At 34.4% G+C, this 13,359-nt stretch overlaps 2 non-coding genes across 2 annotated transcripts; both read left to right on the top strand.

Annotated features, from left to right (window-relative positions):
* Positions 1–1,034: 1,034 nt before the first annotated feature.
* LOC119313138 lies at positions 1,035–1,195 on the top strand. Its single transcript, XR_005151526.1, has one exon. It is a non-coding gene; the product is annotated as a U1 spliceosomal RNA (small nuclear RNA).
* A 6,910-nt stretch (positions 1,196–8,105) lies between these two features.
* On the top strand, positions 8,106–8,266 carry LOC119313139. Its single transcript, XR_005151527.1, has one exon. It is a non-coding gene; the product is annotated as a U1 spliceosomal RNA (small nuclear RNA).
* Positions 8,267–13,359: the final 5,093 nt, after the last annotated feature.

The raw sequence follows: 13,359 nt of genomic DNA, 5'->3' as shown, positions 1-13,359 counted from the left end.
GCTTAAATATTTTGACCTGTGCAAAAAATAACGCAAGAAGAACACCAAATGCTACCTACAATTATTACACATTTTTTTTCACCAACAAAGCATTGCTATCATGTTTCTCATGATATTTGTCAAGCATGCTTATTACACTAACAATAATATCTACAAAGAAATTAGAAAGTTTAAATCTTATTTACTATTTTATTCAATTTGCTATTCTCCAGGAGCAAATGTTCCCCAGAGCCAAAACGGCGAACCGAATATTCACCTCTTAAAATCGATAAATAATGTGCCATGTGTTCCTGCTAAATACTCAGTCCTAAATGCCTCATTTAACAGGTCTTTTTGTTCAGATTTTCCATTTTCTTGTTTCTTTTTTCCCCAAATTTCTATCGTGGATGTTTATAAAATAGTTATGGATGTTTGTTTTGACATACATAGATATTTTCAAATTAGTGATGTAAAGAAATTACACATTTTTTTGTGGTTTACATAATATTTTTCTCTTGTACTATGCATACTATTTGATATACTATACATGACAAAATTTTCCAAATTGTATGAATAAATTTTAAAACTAGGAAATAAGTCTACTCCCATTTAGTGCAACTTGTAACTTTTTTACGAGAAAATACTGTACTAAATCAATGACAATTAATATGGATCAGCGGAAGTATAATATTTTAAATTTAGTATTTTATTATGATGTTTAACTATTTAAAATACATGCATTTCCTTAAAATACAAAAGGTAAAAATTCTTCGTCATGTCTGTTGCCCCTCAGGTGGTGGCAGCATCCCTCCCACATCGGGATGGCAATGGGTATATATGAAAAAAATCAAAAATAAAAATATATGTAATACATTTTTAATATTTTATTAAAGTGTTTTTAACAATTCAAAAGATCTACATTTTCTTAAAATACAAAAGATATGTTTTCTGCTCGATGACGCTCTGGCTTGGTTTAGTACCACCTCGCTGGTGAGAGGAGGTGGCGGTGATAAAGCAAGTGTATATAACGAGCACATAGGTCACTAATGCAGCATACCCCTACCTGGACGGGGCTTCCGACTGATCATGAAGGGTCATGGCCTAGATCCACGGCTCACATTGCATATGGTGAGCATGTTGTTCTACCATCTCCCCAATTGGGAGAGTGGATGTCATAATTTTTGGAAGAGGGGGTATGCGTTTATGCGGGCCCTACCAATCAAAAAATTCAAATTTAGATATCGGTAAATTCTAGCTATGCATGTTTGGCAAGCTGCTTCCACTTCATCAAGTAAGCGTATGTGCTATGTTTGGTTTGCCTTCAAATTTTTTGCAATAGCAAGACTTGCAAAAATAATAATAACTCTATACAAAGTTGGGTACTCTGTCTTCCAAGCAGTCAATTAGTAGCCAATATTTGGGGCAGTGCCAAATATTGGCATGTAAAAGGGACATGTCTTCTAGATTCACCTTATTTCCCCCTCCCCTATCCATGGCAACTAGGGTAAACTCTTCCCTCCAGGCTTTGCCCGCGAGCCCGTGGATACGCCTACCCTCTGCCTGCCGCTCCGGCGACCGGTGGCGGGGAGGGGAATCCCAGTGTCTCCGCTTCGGTTAGTAGTTTAGGTTAGGATTTTTCTAGTCCTCGTAGGTGCTGCACTCGGATGGATGGCGACGCTTCTTCTTCGAGTTTTTCTTTCAGGCTCCAATCCTCATCGAGTTCGTCCACCTAGACGTAGTCGGCGGAGCTCTGTCATAGATTCCTATAGTTTCCTTGGAACGGTGAGGTTAGGGTTTCTCCTCATGTGGTGAGATTTTGGTGTCAGGTGCTCCAGATCTATTCAGTGGTTCAACAACGACGACTGCGGGGCACTTGCACAAAGACTTCCCGGTTGTCATCGCCAAGGTCAAGTTGGCTCCAGTATAGAAGCAGCGACAATGATGCGTTGGCGGCTAGTTCTGACGGCAGTAGTGGTCAGTTTATATTATATTTGAGGTGCTTTGTACTCTTTGAACTTTGATAACAGATCTGAATCATTTTCACAAATAAAAAAATATTGGCATGTAAAAAATTGACATCAAACCAAGCGGGATCACAGTGTTCCTTTCGATGGCTTATGAATATCTGTACTACAAACATGATTTGACAAACAATGTTCCTACTGATGACATCTTTAAAATAAGGCTAGACTATAATGTAGATTCTTAATTTAATTATGGGTTTGTGAACAGAGAGCATACTGTTACTACAAGCTTAATTACTTTCCGCACACTAAATTGTTCCTTCACAATATTCTTTGGAATGTTCCCCTAACATATCTAGCTTTAAAATCTTTTCATGTGGAGCATGTCGCAACAAGTTATCAGTGCGACTTGATGTCACAAATCATGATTTAAAGAAACAAATGATGTTGGGATCATCAGTCTGACTGGTTTACACACTCCATGTGCCAGATCATTGAATTGACACTTCAATCTGATGCTATTAAATACTTTACATATTGTTTCTTGCTCGATTAAGGTTATCAAGTTTTTGTTCATCATCGGATAAACCAACACTAGTCTTCATCTGCTCTGCACTTATTAGCTGTTGGGGTCGAAGCTCCAGTATAAGCATTGGTGTCAACTGACACTGGCGATTTTTTAAATCCTTCACTAAATTTAGTTTAATAACTGTTAATTTTGGGAATGACACCATGTTACAGAATGAGCCGTAGGATCTCCTTTCTAGCTTGACCCTTCGCTATAGTCCGACAAGAAGCATTGCCCTTTGTAGAACTAATGATAGTCAATTGCATCACCGGTGGTGAAAATTTGCTAGAAAAGTCACTTTAATACTAAAACTTGTCGTATACATTAAACAGAACTTACCTCAGGTGTGCATATACGATGCAAATTGTGTTTGATATAAAAACACTGGTGATGAGGTGTGCTAGTGTGGATGAGGCGTGTGTCCTATTATTTTGCAAAAGAAACTCAAAATAATTATTTTTATTGGAAAAGATCCTAACACAGGGCTCCCACATGTCATCAGTACAAACCGGGGATTCGAACTCGAGACCAAAAGCTCGTCGGAAAACACTGCTACTACTAACCACAGCTGGCAAAACTACATTACATCCAAAACAGATACAAACGCTGAATGAATAACAGTCAACACACTCGCTGGGCATAATAGAGCTGCAGTTCCTGCGACCCATTTTGCATGCATTAGTTTTTAAAAAGGGTCTATCCAGGACACATCTAGATGTGAATTATTGCACATCCAAGTGACTTATCAATTGTAAATAGGAAAAAAAATACACACACGAATCTCCGTCTGAGGTCAATAACATAGGACTTAGATGTGCAATACTTTTGGCACATCTAGATGTACTTTAGCAAAATTGTTTTTAAAAATATTTGCAATTCGTTTGTAAGTAATAAAAATAATGTTCGAATATTCATGTGTTATAAATATATAAATAAAAATGATGGTTAATTCGTAAATAAAAACATTTGAATATACACTCATAGATTATATTAAAAACTATTTAGTAAGTACAAATATAAAATGCTCAATGAATATGATAAACTTTATACACTCGTGGCTATTTATATTATTAAGTTCTACAAAATACTAAATATAAACATTTACTAACAATTTATGAAAATTCACTAATGTATAATTTTTCACTCGTGACTTATATATATGGTAATGCTATTCTAAGTGTGAGTATAGAATAGCTTATTCTACAAGCCCTAGTAACCCTATATACAAAATCTAGTCAAACAGTGTATAAAAATGTAGTAATCCAGAAAATATTTTTTCACTACACAAGTTTGTAATTTAGTACATTTTTACGAAAATTACTATATTTTGCATAGTGTGTTGCTATATTTTGTATGTACCGTTACTGAGGTGTAGGATAAGCTATTCTACACACGCTTAGTTTAGAGTTACTATATACATCCTACTACTGGATGCAGTTTACACCCATATCTCATATACTACCATGTGGTAGTATATATACTATTTTATTATTTTTAGTGTGTTCATATACTATATCTAAGATACTCAAAAGTGGGTTATATGAAAAAAATGCAAGTGACGCCATAGTTTTTGTTGCATTTGTCAAATACGTACATATTTATACTAAAATAGAGTATTCTCAAAATATGGTACATACTAGTAAAAAAGTAGTATATATACTATCTAAATATTCTTATATACTACATATTACACGTACATACACTCCGATATGATAGATACTACCTAGAACATACGAACCAAAAGTAGGTGTAACTACACCCGGTAGTAGGAAACATCCGATATGATATATAGTATAGAGAGAGACTATTCATCACCTAGGGTACAGAATAATTTATTTTCCAATCGAGGTAATTTTATGATCATTTCATAAATAAATTATCTTTAGAATAAAAATAGTTACATTCATATTGATTCACTACTTAAAATTTAGCATAAGAAAAAAACACCTCATAAGACTAGAGAAATTACATTTTATGCATATTTTACATTATTTTTTACTTTTATAATTTTACACAACATCAAATTTTTTTATGGTGATTATATTTTTTTACATATTTTTTTAGTATGAAATAAGACAAAATTTACAAGACGTGAAATTCTTGTACATTAATATTAAAATAGAGGGGGGTGAAGAATAGCCAGGCGATGAATGTACTCCTGCGAGTATGTACTTTCATCTTCAATATACCTCATATACTCATTGATTATATCTCTTTATCATTCTCAATATACTTTAGAAAATATTATAAGATACCTCAGTGCGAGTTTTAGGGGAAAAAATATCATTTGTGACGTACATTTTGTAATATACTTTTTTCACATCCGAACAAATCAGTATATACGTAAACCTTTAAAAATATGTAGACTCACATGAATTTTTCATGAAACTTACTTTGGGGTATGTAGTAATTATTGATGAAATATATTAAAAATAATAAAAAGTTATAAAAGATTCGTCTATGTGGTATATGAGTAGTGGGAATACGTACTCTCAAGAGTACACAACCATTTTCCTATATAATTCAAATATTAGCCCTGATTTAATATCCATATAAATATTTTTAATTTTTATTATGAATAATTTTAATTATACAAACATTTTCTTATAAACAGACTTATGAGTTACAAAATGTGCGTATAATTATTGAAATTTTTCTATAATTGGCGACATTTAATATTAGCCACTGCCATGCACGCTGCCTTCACATTCGTGTAGGCTCCTGTAGACATGATCAAGACAGCAGTGGTTATGTATGTCGGGGCCGATACTGTGTATGCATTACTGTGTATCTATAATATGGTGGTAATGTGATAGATCAAGGCCCTATGTTTAATATTAATACAGCTCATTTAATAGGAGTGAAAATAGCAATGCTAAATATATGTGATACTTCTTGAAATTCATAAATTGCCATAAACAAGGGAGATCAAGCAGCACCCATCGTATATTTATTACATTTAAGGATGAGGATTAACTGGAAATCCAATTCGGCTCTTGGGAGCCTATGCACCTGCACATAAAAAATGCATTTTACAAAAATGTAAAAAATCTGAAAAACTTAGATGCGTTCATTTTCATAGTCAAATGCTACCTGCAAATTTTTAGGAGCAAAGATTAAATATTTTGACCTATGCAAAAGAAAAAAGAAAACAAGACGAACACCAAATGCTACCTCCAATACTTCTATTTCTCATGCATTTTGTCAAGGAAGCTTACTACACTATCAAAGCATTGCTATCCTATTTCTCATGAACTTTGTCAAGCAAGCTTACTACACTAACAAGAATATCTACAAAGAAATCAAAAAATTTAGATTTTATTTTCTATTTTTTCAATTTGCTATTTATCCAGGAGCATATGCTCCCCAAAGCCAAAATGGTCAACCCAATATTCACTTCTTAAAATCGATAAATAATGTGTTGTGCGTTAGTGCTAAATACCCTGTCTTAAATGCCTCATTAACAGGGTTTTTGTTCACCTTTTCCATTTTCTTCTTTCTTTTTTTTGCAAAATTTCTATCGTGAATGTTTCTTAAATAGTTATGAATGTTTATTTTGGCATATTTAGATATTTGCAAATTAGTAACCTAAATAAATTACACATTTTTTGGTGGTTTATATAATACTTTTGTCTTGTACTGTGCAAACTATTTGATATACTATTCATGACAAAAGCTTCCAAATTTCATGAATAAATTTCAGAAGTATGAAATAAATCTACTCCCATATAGTACAACCTATACTTTTTTGGAAAAAGTACTGTAGTAAATCAATGAGAATTAATATGGATAAGAGGGAGTATAATATTTTAAATTTAGCACTTTATTATAATATTTTCAACTATTTAAAGTACATGCATTTCCTTAAAATACAAAGGGTAAAATTTTCTTCGGCATGTCTGTTGGCCCCCGGGCGGTGCAGCTTCCCTCCCACATGGGGATGGCAAGGGGTATAAATGAAATAAAACAAAATTGTATGGAAACAATTCAAAACAAGAAAATATATGTAATAATTTTTTATATGTTATTAATGTTTTTAATAATTCGAAAGATCTGCATTTTCTTTAAAAGAATACAAAAAATATATTTTAGTTTACTCCTGCTATAGGCCTATCCATTTGTATTTCCCTCATATGATGGCAGCTTCCCTTCCACATTGGGATGCTAATGGGGCTATGTTCCTCGCAATCCCATTGGGAATTCCTCTATTAGAGGTGTGTATGGGAAGACTTGATCATGTACCATCCCATTTTCAGCTATACCAAATTATATGTGCATAAATGGTACAATAGACCATTATGTGTACAATAGACCATTATGTATGAATGCCATATTATTGTCCCTAGTGTAGTAATACAATTTTGATAATATGTTGCATTTGAAACTCACTTATCACCATTGTTCCACATATGTTATAAAAATGTTTGTATTTTTACATGTCCAATACATAATATTACGAAACTATCAAAATGTCATTTGAATATAACTTCTTATGGCGGATCTTAACCCCGCCCCAAATCCGATAAAGAGTCCAGAGGAGAATGGCCCGATGGGCAGGCCTCCTCCCACTTAAGAACTGGGAGGTACGAAATCCCAAAAGGCAATCGCCTCGGCCCATTCAAATCCATCCATACTTTTAACTAAGAAGGTAAATACTAGGTTGTACTTGCTTAATAAATAAGGCCCAAATGGCCGAGATGCTACAAATGAAATCAACCGCTTGCTAGAAATCACTAATTAATAGGTACCCGTGGCAAAAGACACTCTCACATTCTCTTGTGCTGATAAGTGGTGCATTGCATGTGCGCCACATGTCGCAACCTGGGAGATTTTACCTTTTTTGTAGATTCATTTTTTTCAAAGCGGTTTATCTCTTGAATCATGCATCCAAATCATGAGTAGTTATCATCGAGGAATTTTTCGTGTCAGAATCTTTAAAACAAGATCCTATATTAATTGGTTTTGACGAATTTTTTTCATGAAAAACACACAAAAAATGAAACTAGAAAAATATTGAAAAAACATAAGAAAAAATTACTAAATCCGGAAACACAATTGTGCTTTTCTCGGAAGCACAAACTATACTTTTCCATTTTAGGAAAGCACAGTTCGTGGAAGCACATGCTATGCTTTTGCCTTTTTTGAGGAAGTACATCTGTGCTTTTTTCTCTTCAGAAAGCACAAATGTGCTTTTCGTTGAAGCATTGCCTGGACTTCTCGTGGAAGGAACTTTGTTTTCCCTTTTTGAGAAGTACAATTATGCTTCTCGTGTAAGTACAGGTTGTGCTTTTTTCCTTTTCAGGAAGTACAACCCATGTCTGTTGCCCCTCAGGCGGTGGCAGCTTCCCTCGCACATCAGGATGGCAATGGGTATATATGAAAAAAATCAGTAATAAAAATATATGTAACAAATTTTTAATATTTTATTCTAGTGTTTTTAACAATTCAAAAGATCTACATTTTCTTCAAATACAAAAGATATGTTTTCTGCTCGATGACACTCTGGCTTGGTTTAGTACCACCTCGCTGGTGAGAGGAGGTGGCGGTGATAAAGCAAGTGTATATAACGAGAACATAGGTCAGTAATGCAGCATACCCTTACCTGGACGGGGCTTCCGACAGATCATGAAGGGTCGTGGCCTAGATCCATGGCTCAAATTACATTTGGTGAGCATGTTGTTCTACCATCTCCCCAATTGAGAGAATGGACGTCATAATTTTTGGAAGAGGGGGTATGAGTTTGTGCGGCCCCTACAATCCAAAAAATTCAAATTTAGAAATTGGTAAATTCTAGCTATGCATGTTTGGCAAGCTGGTTCGACTTCATCAAGTAAGCGAATGTGGTATGTTTGGTTTGCCTTCAAAAAATTTGCAATGGCAAGACTTGCAACAATAATAATAACTCTATGCAAAGTTGGGTACTCTGTTTTGCAACCAGTCAATTAGTAGCCAATATTTGGGGCAATGCCAAATATTGGCATGTAAAAGGACATGTCTTCTAGATTCACCTTATTTCCCCCTCCCCTATCCATGGCGGCTACGGTAAAATCTTCCCTCCAGGCTTTGCCCGCGAGCCCGTGGATACGCCTACCCTATGCATGCCGCTCCGGCGACCGGTGGCGGGAAGGGGAATCACAGTGTCTCCGCTTCGGTTAGTAGTTTAGGTTAGGATTTTTCTAGTCCTCGCAGGTGTTGCACTCAGGTGGATGGCGACCCTTCTTCTTCGAGTTTGTCTTCTGATACGTCTCCAACGTATCTATAATTTATGAAGCATTCATGCTATTATATTATCTGTTTTGGATGTTTATGGGCTTTACTAAGCACTTTTATATTATTTTTGGGACTAACCTATTAACCGAAGGCCCAGACCATATTGTTGTTTTCTTGCCTATTTCAGTGTTTCGAAGAAAAGGAATATCAAACGGAGTCCAAACGGAATGAAACCTTCGGGAAAGTTATTTTTGGATCTTGTGAACTTGCGGGTTCAGTGACCTTGTGAACTTATGCATAGGGGTTGTCACACGTTTTCGTCTTGACTCTCCGGTAGAATCTTTGGGGCACTCTTTGAAGTACTTTGTGTTGGTTGAATAGATGAATCTGAGATTGTGTGATGCATATCGTATAATCATGCCCACGGATACTTGAGGTGACAATGGAGTATCTAGGTGACATTAGGGTTTTGGTTGATTTGTGTCTTAAGGTGTTATTCTAGTATGAACTCTATGGTAGATCGAACGGAAAGAATAGCTTCATGTTATTTTACTACGGACTCTTGAATAGATAGATCAGAAAGGATACTTTGAGGTGGTTTCGTACCCTACCATAATCTCTTCGTTTGTTCTCCGCTATTAGTTGCTTTGGAGTGACTCTTTGTTGCATGTTGAGGGATTGTTATATGATCTAATTATGTTATTATTGTTGAGAGAACTTGCACTAGTGAAAGTATGAACCTTAGGCCTTGTTTCCTACCATTGCAATACCGTTTACGCTCACTTTTATCGCTTGCTACCTTGCTGTTTTTATATTTTCAGATTACAAATACTCATATCTACCATCCATATTGCACTTGTATCACCATCTCTTCGCCGAACTAGTGCACCTATACAATTTACCATTGTATTGGGTGTGTTGGGGACACAAGAGACTCTTTGCTATTTGGTTGCAGGGTTGCTTGAGAGAGACCATCTTCATCCTACGCCTCCCACGGATTGATAAACCTTAGGTCATCCACTTGAGGTAAATTTGCTACTGTCCTACAAACCTTTGCACTTGGAGGCCCAACAACGTCTACAAGAAGAAGGTTGTGTAGTAGACATCATCTTCCAGGCTCCAATCCTCATCGAGTTCGTCCACCTAGATGTAGTCGGCGGAGCTCCATCATAGATTCCTCTTATCTCCTTGGAACGGTGAGGTTAGGGTTTCTCCTCATGTGGTGAGATTTTGGTGTCAGGTGTTTCAGATCTATTCAGTGGTTCAACAACGACGACTTCGGGGAACGTGCACAAAGACTTCCCGGTTGTCATCGCCAAGGTCAAGTTGGCTCCAGTATAGAAGCGGCAACAATAGTGCGTCGGCGGCTAGTTTTGACGGCACTAGTGGTCGTTCGGTGCTCTTGGAATCTTGACGTAATTTTTATTATCTTTGAGGTGCTTTGTACTTTCGTTGAACTTTGATAGCATATCTGAATCATTTTCGCAAATAAAAAATTATTGGCATGTAAAAAATTAACATCAAACCAAGCAGGATCACAGTGTTCCTTTTGATGGCTTATGAATATTTGTACTACAAACATGATTTGACACACAATGTTCCTACTGATGACATCTTTAAAACAAGGCTAGGCTATAATGTAGATTCTTAATTTAATTATGGATTTGTTAACAAAGAGCATACTATTACTACAAGCTTAATTACTTTCCGCACACCAAATTGTTCCTTCACAATATTCTTTGGAATGTTCCCCTAACATATCTAGCTTTAAAATCTTTTCATGTGGAGCATGTCGCAACAAGTTATCAATGCGACTTGATGTGCCAAATCATGATTTAAAGAAACAAATGATGCTGGGATCATCACTCTAACTGGTTTACACACTCCATGTGCCAGATCATAGAATTGACACTTAAATCTGATGCTATTAAATACTTTACATATTGTTTCTTGCTCGATTAAGGTTATCAAGCTTTTGTTCATCATCGGATAAACCAACACTAGTCTTCATCTGCTCTGCACTTATTAGTTGTAGGGGTCGAAGCTCCAGTATAAGCATTGGTGTCAACTTACACTGGCGATTTTTTAAATCCTTCACTAAATTTAGTTTAATAACTGTTAATTTTGGGAATGACACCATGTTACAGAATGAACCATAGGATCTCCTTTCTAGCTTGACCCTTTGCTATAGTCTGACAAGAAGCATTGCCCTTTGCAGAACTAATGATAGTCAATTACATCATCGGTGGTGAAATTTTGCTAGAGAAGTCACTTTAATACTAAAACTTGTGGTATACATTAAACATAACTTACCTCGGGCGTGCATATACGATGTAAATTGTGTTTGATATGAAAACATTTGTGATGAGATGTGCCAGTGTGGACGAGGTGTGTGTCCTATTATTTTGCAAAAGAAACTCAAAATAATTATTTTTATTGGAAAAGACCCTAACACAGGGCTCCCACTTGTCATCAGTACAAACCGGGGATTCGAACGCGAGACCCAAAAGCTCGTCAGAAAACACTGCTACTACTAGCCACAGATGGCAAAACTACATTACGTCCAAAACAGATACGAACGCTAAATGAATAACAATCAACACACTCGCTAGGCATAAGAGAGCTGCAGTTCTCGCGGCCCATTTTGCATGCGTAGTTTTTAAAAAGGGTCTATCCAAGGCACATCTAGATGTGAGTTATTGCACATCCAAGTGACTCATCAATCGTAAATAGGAAAACAAATACGCACATGAATCTCCGTCTAAGATCAATAATATAGGACTTAGATGTGCAATACTTTTGGCACATCTAGATGTACTTTAGCAAAATTGTTTTTAAAAATATTTGTAATTCGTTTGTAAGGAATAAAAATAATGTTCAAATATTCGTGTGTTATAAATATATAAATAAAAATGATATGGTTAATTCGTAAATAAAAACATTTAAATATACACTCATAGATTATATTAAAAACTATTCAGTAAGTACAAATATTTAAAATGCTCAATGAATATGATAAACTTTATACACTTGTGCTATTTATATTATTAGGTTCTACAAAATACTAAATATAAACATTTACTAACAATTTATGAACATTCAGTAATGTATAATTTTTCACTCATGACTTATATATATGGTAGCGCTATTCTAAGAATGAGTATAGAATAGCTTATTCTATAAGCCCTAGTAACGCTATATACAAAATCTAGTCAAACAGTGAATAAAAATGTAGTGATCCAGAAAATATTTTTTCACTACACAAGTTTGTAATTTAGTACATTTTTACAAAAATTACTATATTTTGCATAGTGTGTTACTATATTTTGTATGTACTGTTACTGAGGTGTAGGATAAGTTATTCTACACTCACGCTTAGTTTAGGGTTACTATAAACATCCTACTACTGGATGTAGTTTACACCATATCTTATATACTACCATGTGGTATATATACTACTTTATTATTTTTAGTGTGTTCATATACTATATCTAAGATACTCCAAAGTGGGTTATATGAAAAAAAATGCAAGTGAGGCCATAGTTTTTGTTGCATTTGTCAAATACGTACATATTTATACTAAAATAGAGTATGCTAAAAATATGGTACATACTAGCAAAAAAGTAGTATATATACTACCTAAATATTCTTATATACTACATATTAAACGTACATACACTCCAATATGATAGATACTACCTAGAACGTACGAACCAAAAGTAGGAGTAACTACACCCGGTAGTAGGAAACATCCGATATTCATCACCCAGGGTACAGAATAATTTATTTCTCAATTGAGGTAATTTTACGATCGTTTCATAAATAAATTATCTTTAGAATAAAAATAGTTACATTCATATAGATTCACTAATTAAAATTTAGCATAAGAAAAAAAACACCTCATAAGACAAGAGAAATTACATTTTATGCATATTTTACATTATCTTTTACGTTTATAATTTTACACAACATAAAATATTTTTATGGTGATTATATTTTTTTTACATTCTTTTTTTACGTATGAAATAAGAAAAGTTTACGAGACGTGAAATTCTTGTACATTAATATTAAAATAGAGGGGGGGTGAAGAATAGCCGGGTTATGAATGTACTCATGCGGGTATGTACTTTCATCTTCAATATACCTCATATACTCATTGATTATATCTCTTTATCATTCTTAATATACTTCATTAAATATTATAAGATACCTCAATGCGAGTTTTATGGAAAAAATATCATTTGTGACATACTTTTTGTAATATACTTTTTCATGTCTGAACAAATCAGTATATACGTAAACCTTTAAAAATATGTAGACTCACATGAATTTTTTATGAAACTTACTTTGGGGTATGTAGTAATTACCGATGAAATATATTAAAAGTTATAAAAGATTCGTCTATGTGGTATATGAGTAGTGGGAATACGTACTCTCAAGAGTACACAACCATTTTCCTATATAATTTAAATATTAGCCCTGATTTAATATCCATGTACATATTTTTAATTTTTATTATGAATAATTATAATTATACAAATATTTTCTTAAACAACAGATTTATGAGTTATAAAATGTGCGTATAATTATTGAAATCTTTCTATAATTGGCGACATTTAAATATTAGCCACTGCCATG

The sequence above is a fragment of the Triticum dicoccoides genome, chromosome 5B (genome assembly GCF_002162155.2).
Source record: "Triticum dicoccoides isolate Atlit2015 ecotype Zavitan chromosome 5B, WEW_v2.0, whole genome shotgun sequence".
In the NCBI taxonomy this organism is placed as follows: domain Eukaryota; kingdom Viridiplantae; phylum Streptophyta; class Magnoliopsida; order Poales; family Poaceae; genus Triticum; species Triticum dicoccoides.
The sequence above is the reverse complement of the archived record's forward strand: the minus strand, read 5'-3'. Positions and strand labels throughout refer to the sequence as shown.